At 49.6% G+C, this 10,094-nt stretch overlaps 1 non-coding gene across 1 annotated transcript; it reads left to right on the top strand.

The window, feature by feature from the left end:
• Nucleotides 1–7,053: 7,053 nt before the first annotated feature.
• TRNAQ-UUG (transfer RNA glutamine (anticodon UUG)) lies at nucleotides 7,054–7,125 on the top strand. The gene has a single exon. It is a non-coding gene; the product is annotated as a tRNA-Gln (tRNA).
• The last annotated feature ends 2,969 nt before the right edge of the window (nucleotides 7,126–10,094 follow it).

Raw genomic sequence — 10,094 nt, 5'->3', positions numbered from 1 at the left:
TGTCAGCGATGGATACTGACAGCAGCAGCTTCACGCTTGTTGAGTCGCGCCGCCTGAAAAGGAAGTTGCGCCGGACATCGACAGCGGGTGAGTTGTCTACGAGGAATGTTGACCAGCCAGGTGTCTTCTCAGTGGCCTTCGTTCCTACAACGCAGACGGCTAATCTGAACACCATTAACAGACAGCGGCTAACCCAGTTTTTCGACCGGGTTGTTCCGGGACAAGTCTGTGAAGTCAGAATTAATGCATGGAAGAATGTCCTGACAGTAGATGTTGCATCTCAGGCATCAGTAGACAAGCTGAAAGAAATGAGCGTCCTCGGTGGCATGGCGGTCCGCTCCTACGTTGCTTACGGGAAGCGGACAACCACTGGAGTTATCACTGATGTTGACCCGGAGATAGCTGACAAGGTCCTCTGGTCGCTGATTAAATCTACGGCGCGGATTGTTGACATTCATCGTTTCGGGCGCTCCAAGTGTGTCAAACTAGTTTTTGAAACTGACGCTCTGCCATCCCACGTCAAGGTGGGCTATGTGAGGCATCCTGTCCGCCTGTATGTTCCCAAACCTGTTCAGTGCCACAAGTGCAACAAGATAGGTCATGTGAGTGCTGTTTGCACGAATGAGGTATCCTTCCGTCGATGCGGCGGGATGCACAAGCATGACACCTGCACGACGGAGGCTATAAAGTGCGCCAACTGCTCGGGCGCCCATGAAGCCACAGCTAAGGACTGCCCTAAGCTGCAAAACGAAAGACTCATCCTGAAAAAAATGGTGAAGGGCAATTCGACCCACCAAGGAGCGGCGGCATGTATTCGTCGCAGCAAACATCGTTCCCGGCGGCGTCGTCTGGTTCCACACAATTCTAGTCCACCTGCACCACAGTCGCAGGAAGTATCAGCTCAGCCGGCACAGCAGCATGAGCCTAAGAACGATAACAAGACGTCTGCGGCCGTGTCCCATGTTACCGCAGTAGCTCAGTCTGATGCGTTTGTGTTACCTTCTTCCTCTAATGCTGAATGGCCTGCTCTGCCATCCAGGGAGATCGCCATGGCAAGACCAAGACCGGTTGCCACTCCAGCTGACACTGTTGGCAAGCCCGAAGGTCAGGATGTGAGCATAATGTTAAAAAAGCTTGTGTGTTCAATGCGCGTGCTGCTTTCAGGCATTAACACGCCAACAGCAAAGATTGTTGTGCAGTTTTTGGATGCACTTGAGCCGCTCTTGGTGGCGTTGCAGTAATTCATTATGGCACAACCAAAACCCACCTCATCTGTGCCAATGCACGTGCGCCGTAGTGTAGTGGTGCAATGGAATGCCCGAGGCCTACGAGGTCGTCTGGGTGACTTCCGGCAACGCGTCCACAAGTACCGCTTCACTGTGCTAGTTAATGTGAGCCCAACATGCCGTCGCCTTTCCGCCTTTCTGGATACGTGCTGCTGTGGTCTCGCACAGAAGACGAAACTAGCAAAGTGTTAGTTTCATACGCCAAGACATTGCGCACGTCCGCTTAGTTCTACAGCCACACAACACAAACCATTACATCTGTTTGACAGTCACGCTAAAAGGACGGGTCTTTTCGATAATCAGTGCCTACATTCCACCTAGAGATGCCATTGATACTTCGTACCTATATTCAGCCATCCAGAGTTGTCCAGCTCCTCATATCATAGTGGGCGATTTTAATGCTCATCACTCTCAGTGGGGCAGTGCTGTTATGAATAACCGAGGCAGGAACCTGTTTGACTTTATGCACTCCCAGAACTTCAACAATATCAACGATGGTTCACCTACGTTTCTGCGTGACACGTCGTACTGCAGCTGCTTGGATCTGGCGTTTGTTTCAGCAAGTCTCCAGTTTTACGTCAGCTGGTGCAGTGACGTGGAAACACATGGGAGTGACCACATTCCAACGTATGTTTGCGTCAAGTGGTACGCACCTACTACTCCGTCTCGCGTGCGATTTACAGACTGGCCTGCCTTTAGGTCGTCCGTGGAGATTTCCTGTGTGGACCTCTCAACACCATCTAAAATAGAAGGCCTGATTACGTCCTCTCTCAGTGAGACCACGCGGTATATATGTGCGCCTACGCCAGGGTCTACTATTGACGTGGAATTCGAAAGACTACGCGCAGTCCGTCGGCGTGCCGAAAGGAAATACAGAAGAACCAAATCCACGTATGATCTTGCCCTTTGTCGCCGAGCTCAACGACAAATAAAGCTCCACCAAGCGAGACTAGGGAGACAACGTTGGAGGCAGTTCTGTTCATCGCTGGACCCTCGCAAGCCACTGTCGCGTATTTGGCATGTAGCCAGGAGCTTGCGTTCACCCCCGCAGGAACGCTATCCTTTCCATGCCCTGTCTATTTACCAACGCCGTAATAATGTAGAGGTAGCAGAAGAATTCTGCAAAATGGTTGTGGGCACAACTATGGTATCATCAACCAGTTTGGAGGCTTTTGTACTACCTTCACCAGATGACCACTACGACATGCTATTCACGATGCCTGAACTAGAAGCTGCTCTTTCCTCGTGTAGGCGTCCATCTGCACCTGGTCCTGACGGGATTTCGTACGCGTCCCTCTCTCACCTTGGCATGGAAGGCCGAACTGTGCTGCTCAGTTACTACAATGATACATGGGCTTCCGGAATCGTTCCAGAACACTGGAAGATCAGCCGCCTGGTTGCACTTTTGAAGCCTGGCAAACCTCCTTATGAGCTTACCTCATACCGGCCAGTTGCACTAGCAAGCTGCGTCGGCAAAGTTATGGAGCGAATGGTGCTTGCGCGGTTCGAATGGTTTTTAGAGCAGAATGCTCTCTATCCGGATATGATGACCGGGTTCCGGAGGGGACGTTCTTCGATTGACAGCGTAATCGACCTCATATCGACAGTGGAACATGAAAAACGTAGTCGCCGACTCTTCGCTGCTGTCTTCTTGGACATCAAGGGGGCCTACGATAATGTACTTCATGACACCATCCTTGATGCCCTTGACGACATTGGCGTTGGCTGCCGGATGTATTCGTGGATTGGGAGCTACCTCAACGGCCGGTCTGTTTACATGTCTACGCCTGATCGGGAGACTACCCGTCATCAGGTTTGCCGTGGAGTTCCTCAGGGAGGAGTTCTTAGCCCAACCCTATTTAACGTGGCATTGATTGGACTGGTGAATGAACTTCCCACTAACATTCGCATCAGTGCCTATGCTGATGATATCTGCATATGGGCGTCGGGTTCGACACGTCCGCAAATGCGTGCTAGATTACAACGTGCCGTGTCATCTATACTTCAAGGTACCTACGGCGTCAGGGTTTGCACTTGGCAGCTGAAAAATGTGCTGTGGTCGCATTCACGCGCAAGTCTGTCTGCCACTACCCGGTAACTCTTCAAGGGGTTGCAATACCATACGTCTCCCACCACAGATTTTTGGGCATTATCATTGACCGCGATCTGTCATGGTCGAGGCATATAAACATGCTAAAGAAAAGACTCACTCTTTTTTGCCATGTGCTTCGCTTTGTGGCAGGCATTAAATGGGGCCCAACGGAGCGCTCCTTGCTTCGACTTTCCTATACCCTCTTTATTGGCTACATTCGTTACAGCCTTCTTGTACTCTCTAACATTAATAAGTTCCTGCTTGCGGACATTAGAGAGTGTCCAAGCACAGGCGCTCAAGATATGCCTCGGATTACCACGTTGTGCCTCGAACAAAGGCACGATTGAGGAATCTCGTGCGTGCCCAATATCGGTCTACCTGTCACACGAACCACTTCGTGTATATTTACGTGCGCTTACACGGCACCGCTGTCACCCGCTGACGAAGATTTTTGATGAGCGACCGGACAGAAGTTTTGCACGCGCATTGCGCTTCCATCGCTCCGAATTGCCATCAGACTATGCCCTGCCGCATCATTCCTTGCAGCCCCCATGGGGAATCCACATCCGATGTTGTTACTTTTCTTGTTTTGCTTTGTGTATTTTGCTGTATAATTTTCCACCCCCCTGAGCAATGTAACGGGTGACGGGGCCACGTCAGGCAAAAAATGAATTGCCTTTTGTCCCGTCACCTCTGACAAATCGATGTCAAATAAACTTCAAACTTCAAACTTCAAACTTCAAACTAAACTAAATGGCTCAGCCTTCAGTCTGCCTGCATGTCCCTGGCATAATCAAGAAGTCTGCGATGCCAGTTAGCGGACTGAAGCAACTCGCACTTGCCTACATCTGGTCAGAATACCACAAATGTGTGCACGTCTACACGGATGGATCTGCGTCTCCAAATGCATCAACAGCAGCTTTCGCAATCCCTGCACAACAGACGACCCGCAGATTCCTTTTGGGACACAAGTCTACTTCAACCGCTGCAGAGCTTGTGGGCCTTCGGGAATCGATTCGCCACATCTGCGGAGAACCGCCTCAGGAGTGGAGCATTTTCACCGACTGTAAACCTGCGCTACACATTTTAGGATGCTTCCTACGCCACACAGCCTACCAAGCTCTGGCTCTTGATATCATTAGTCTCGTATCATTTTCTCAGGGAAGCGGCCACCGTATAGTGTTTCAGTGGATCCCCGGACACTGCAGACTCGATGGAAATGAGACCGCGGACGCTGAAGCAAGGAGCGCCTTCAGCAGTGGCCTGCGTACAGCTGTACTGTTCTCTATAGTGGACACAACTGGTCTCCTTTCGGAATTGATGAGGAGGGCGACGGCTAGGTACTTGGCCCTGCCAGACACCCGCCACATCCGCCTTAAACGGCTAGATCCGACGATGACCTTTTCAGTTCCTCGCGGAATACCTCGCCCTATTGCATGCGTTATCCGTAGACTACGTTTAAATGTGGCATTCAAGCGCAAATACTTGCACTTAATAGGACAAGCGGACTCCCCGGAATGTACCACATGTGGCGTGCTAGAGACTATAGAACATGTTTTAGTGGCGTGTCCAGCGTATGCACGTAAAAGACTCATACTCGCATCTGCTCTGAAGCCTATGGACACATCGCTCCTCTCTGAGGATTTGATCCTCGGCGCTTGGCCAGATAGTTTTAGAACTGTAAAGGCAACGCGAGCGCTCTCACGCTTTTTGAGCGACTCGGACTTTGTCTCGCGTTTGTGATGTCAGAAAGTGTGCCTTGTTTTTTTTTAAAGTAGTTTTTCATCTGCCTCCTCCCATCATCATCGTCCCCCATTGTGACCTTCTGTTATCTCCTCTTCCCGTACCCCAGAGCAGAGTAGCAGGCCAGATATTTATTTTTCAGGCCAACCTCTCTGCCTTTCTTATCAATAAACCCTCTCTCTCTCTCTCTCCATTGAAACGCAGCTGCCGCGGTCGGGTTCGAACCTGGGCGCTCAAAATGGAAGCGGTTCGCTTTTAATTCGTACACTCGCCCAGCGTAGAGGTATAAGCGATAACTAGCCCCTGTTTTTCAGATAATTTCGACATTTTCAAGCTCTTAGGCTTAACTAAATGCAGTGTTTTCCTCGCAGCGACGACACCTGGCGAAGTAACTTTTAGTCAGTTGCATCGCTTACTGCGTGCACTTTTAGTTGGCCGCGACGTGGTGCCCTTAGGAGCGCGCGTAAGCAGTAGCGCCATCTAGTGACAAGCTGTGAAAGCACATTAACGCTGGGTTGAAGAAATTTTCACCGTGATTACTGATAACTAGAGGGTGCATTGGCAGCCTTTTTTAAGTTCCAAGATGAAAAAATGCAAACAAAAACGTAACAAAATGTAATACAAAAATAGTGCGATTTGCTCCATACAATAGCCAGCAAATGTATTTGGTCGCGTCGTCTTAGAGTGCCGCGCGGCATACCTGGGGCTAGTAATGACTTCGAATTGAAAGGCTTCGCCGAAAGCATCCTTTGTACTAATTCGTTCGACGCGAGCAAATGGGAATTTTACTTAATTTGGCCGCGCTCATATTGCTACCGCTGTGCGCGGCCCATGACTCGTGCCTGTGCACGTGCAGGCTTCAGAAGACAAACAACGAATTTTCCGTTCCAAGGGAAGTCCCTGTAACTAGCCCTAGGCGGCAAAAATTGCAGCAGCAAAAAAAGCGCCTCCCTCGCCCACAGATGGTTTCCCTCGAGCTGCACGTCTGAACGACCTGTGCTGTCTTTCTGTGGAAGCCCGCGGGAAAGCCTGCATCCTGCTGCTGCTGCTGCTCTGCTGCCTGTCCTACACTGCCACCTAGTATCTTAGGCAGGAAGGAAGGCTGCCTTTGCTCCTGCGGAGCCCTTCGCGCTGTTCTTGAGCCAGCTGCATTTCGTCTATGCGTCACCAAGTTTCCTCGATGACGTTGCGAGCGATGGCGCAACCAATGACGGCCTGCGTAACGGCGTTGATGTCACTCCATTTTCCGAGCAAGACGCAGAATAAAAGGTCGTTGTTCCTCTTGTTTCGTTTTTCTCTTCCTCATAGCGACAAGAACGGTCCCGTCGAACAGACGTAACTCCATCCGTATAGTTTTCGTTATCAGCTCAACAACACTGTAGACGAGGAGGATAAAAATTACAGGATAGAGCGGAAATGCGAAAGTGTTTCCTTTTCTCCATCCATTTTTCACTTTGTTGTTGTTTTTAATTATTCTTGATTATCGTTCTATTTAATTTGTATTTTTGTTTTTATTTGAAATTTTTTATTGATATTATTTTTCGCTTTTTATTTTTCTTAGTTTGATTTTCAATATTTTAACTATTTTTATTTTCATTTCTGCTATTTTTATTCATTACATATATGCTCCTTATTAACTGCTGCGTAATCAACTTTAACATTTTATTTTAATTACCATGCAACTTATGATTGACAGATCGTGCGGGCAACTTCCGTCCGCTACTTTCGTCCACGCCACTCGAGCCAAGAAAGGCTTGCGTCCTTAAGCAGGGACCCTACTTTAAGAAGAGCCGTGCGTGACATAACTCGGATTTCTGTCTCCTGTGATTATTTGTGGGTGACCTACTTGCGTTACGGCGTGGTCTAGTGACTAGGATATCTGGCTTTCACCCAGATGGCCCGGGTTGGACTCCCGGCGGCGGAATGTGCGTTGGTCTCATGGTGTAATGGTTAGCACTCTGGACTTTGAATCCAGCGATCCGAGTTCAAATCTCGGTGAGACCATTTGTTTTTGCTTTTGAAATCTCGCTCTGACGACAGCTGCAGGTACGCGCGCTCTTTTCTCTTGAGTTATCCTAGTCAACGTTTTTCTGCAACTTTTTCATATGCACGGCTAGAATGAAGTAAACAATTTGCGCATGATTCAAAGCAAGAACGATATTTTTTTATCATAGGAAACCACCAAGTAAACAATAAGAATTCCATGTCTAGGTCAAAAAAACATGTTTTATTTTAGAGACTGTTTTGCAAAGCACTACCGTTTGCTCATGGTGTAATGGTTAGCACTCTGGGCTTTGAATCCAGCGGTACGAGTTCAAATCTCGGCCAGGTCTGTTTTTGTTTTGTTTTTAATCTAGCTCTGACAATAGCTGCAGGATACGTCCGATCTCGGCAGTTGAGTTATCCAAGTCCACGTTTTTCTGCAACTTTTTCATATACACGGCTGAAATGAAATAGGGGAACCCAAGCTGGATGGATGGATGGAAACAACTTTTATTAGAAAAAAAAGGAAAGAAAAAAATATTCCAGGGTTGTCTCCTACTGGTCCAGGAGTCCACGGGCTTGTGCCTCACATAAGGCCCGATCCACCGGCCATTTCTGGCCGGCGGGCTGAGCGGTTCGTAAAGCAGCCTCCCAGGAAGAATGAGTGGGATTGGGGATGGGGGGTCCTGCTAGTGGGGAAGGACATTCCCAAAGGTAGTGGAAAAGTGTGGATCTGGGCACGCCACAGGTGTTACAATGAGGAGGAAAGGTGGCGTGAAAGCATGAGAGACGGTAGGATAAAATAAAGCATCCCGTTTGTAATTGTCGCCATGTGGCGCTGGATAAGGGCGACAAAGTACTGTGGGGTGGTGGTAACGTCATGCGGCTGAGTTTGTAGAATGCGGTGATTTGATGATATGTATAAAGGACCGATGGAGCCTCTTGCGCAGGGTTGAGTGCCTGATCGTCCGGGGTCCGGCAGGAGAGTTCTCGGGCCAGCGCATGAACGCGCTCATTACCGTGGATCGAGGCAGAGTAACCGTTCGGTCGAGAGAGGTGGCTGTGGCAACAATACGGTGTGTGGCCGGCGTCGCCACGCCCTTTAGGTAGTGGCGGTATGCGGCCTAGGAATCTGTACAAACTTCGGTTATGTTTTTGTCAATGGTGGAGTGGGCGAGCGCAAGTGCGATGGCGGCTCCTTCCGCCTCTGCAGGTGAATTAGTTCGGATAGTGGCGGCGGCCCCCACAGTGCCGTCTTCATAGGCTGCGACTGCCGTGAAGAATCCTACTTTAGAATTTTCTGCCACGTCGACATAAAGGATATCGGAGCGGTTGCTGTATGTTTTGGTGTAATAGCTCACTCGAGCCTGCCGCCTACCCTGGTGGAGGCTAGCGCTCATGTTGCGCTGTAGGGGCTTCTGATATATGTGATCCTTCGTGCGCAGAGAAATCATGTAAGGTGTAGGTCTTGTTGGGGTGGGAATGGGTGGAGTGAGACGGAGCTGCCGCTGTAGGCATTGTCCTGTTTCCGTGCGAGTCAGGTGGACTAATTGCTTGGTGCTTTGAGCCTCTATTAATTCGATTGTGGATACCAGTGGCCAGGAGGCGTTTCGTGCTAACCGTCCGTGGAAGACGTAGGGCGGAGGTGAGAGCCGTGCGTATTAGGATGTCTGCCTGTTGCGTTGTGGCGCTGAGTGAGTATGTGGTATGTGAGGTGGTATGTAATGCGGCTGATGATTAATGCATTAGTCATATTGAGGGTATCGCGTTCAGACAGCCCATGATTGCGTGCTGCCACCCGCTTGATTAGTGCAGCCACCTGTTTGGTCTCTCTTTGCAAGAGCTGAAGGGTGGCGGTAGCATCGAGTATGTTGTTAATGAGAAGGCCGAGAATCTTCATCTGAGACACAATGGGCACTGGATTCCCGTACATGTGCAGTTCAATGGGGGGTCACTTGGCAGGGGTTTCAGCTGCAAGAGTTCCGATTTATTTGGAGAGCAGCGGAGGCCTGTGTTTGCTAATTGGATGGTGGTGATGAAGGGCGAGAAGTACATCTTAGTCTGATTCACTTTCATGGGCTGTGTTGTGCTGTTGTAATATCTTTGCTGTCCTCCCGGCCGGTGGACTTTGGTTTGGTTCAATTTGGGCCGATGCTCATTCCTGGGTTGATGCTCGGTCTTGTGCTCCTACTCAGTCTTGTGCTTCAGAGAAGTCTTTTGCTTCTGCTCAGTCTTTTGGTTCTTCTGCACATCGAAAAGAGTGCTCTGTGCAGCAATTTCATCAGGATGGCTTCAGATTGTGGCTTCGTCAGTTTTGCCTGTCTTTTTTCCATCTTTTGCTGTAATTCTGTCTTGCTGGACAGTTTGTGTCAATGGTGTTGTGGTTGGATGTGCCACAGACGATGCAGTGCTTTTTGCAATCGACATGTCCTGGTTGAGGATTGCGTATTCCGCCATTGTAGGACCTTTTCTCCTGCGGAGTGGGGCAAATGTCCGCTCGGTGTCCTGATCCGGAGTTTCCGGGTTTTAACCCGACCGCGGCGGCTGCGTTTCGGTGGAGGTGAAACGCTGAGGCGCCCGTGTGCTGTGCGATGTCAGTGCACGTTAAAGATCCTCAGGTGGTTGGAATTATTCCGATGCCCTCCACTACGATACCTCTTTCTTTCTTCCTTCCTTCTTTTCATTCCCTCCTTTATCCCTTCCCTTACGGCGCGGTTCAGGTGTCCGCCGATATGTGAGACAGATACTGCGCCATTTCCTTTCCCCAAAAAACCAACCCAATCTGCGTTATGATGGAGGCGAAACGCTAAGGCGCCCGTGTGCTGTGCGACGCCAGTGCACGTTAAAGTAGTAGTAGTAGTAGTAGTAAGTGGTTTTATTAAAATAATAATAAAAAGGAAGGAAAAGGTGGTCGAAATTATTTCGGAGTCCTCCACTACGGCACCTCTTTCTCTGTTCTGTCAGTTCCTCCTTTACCCCTTCTATTACGG

The sequence above is a fragment of the Amblyomma americanum genome, chromosome 1, assembly GCF_052857255.1.
Source record: "Amblyomma americanum isolate KBUSLIRL-KWMA chromosome 1, ASM5285725v1, whole genome shotgun sequence".
NCBI lineage: Eukaryota > Metazoa > Arthropoda > Arachnida > Ixodida > Ixodidae > Amblyomma > Amblyomma americanum.
Note: the sequence above shows the minus strand (reverse complement) of the source record. Positions and strands in the feature narration are given on the sequence as shown.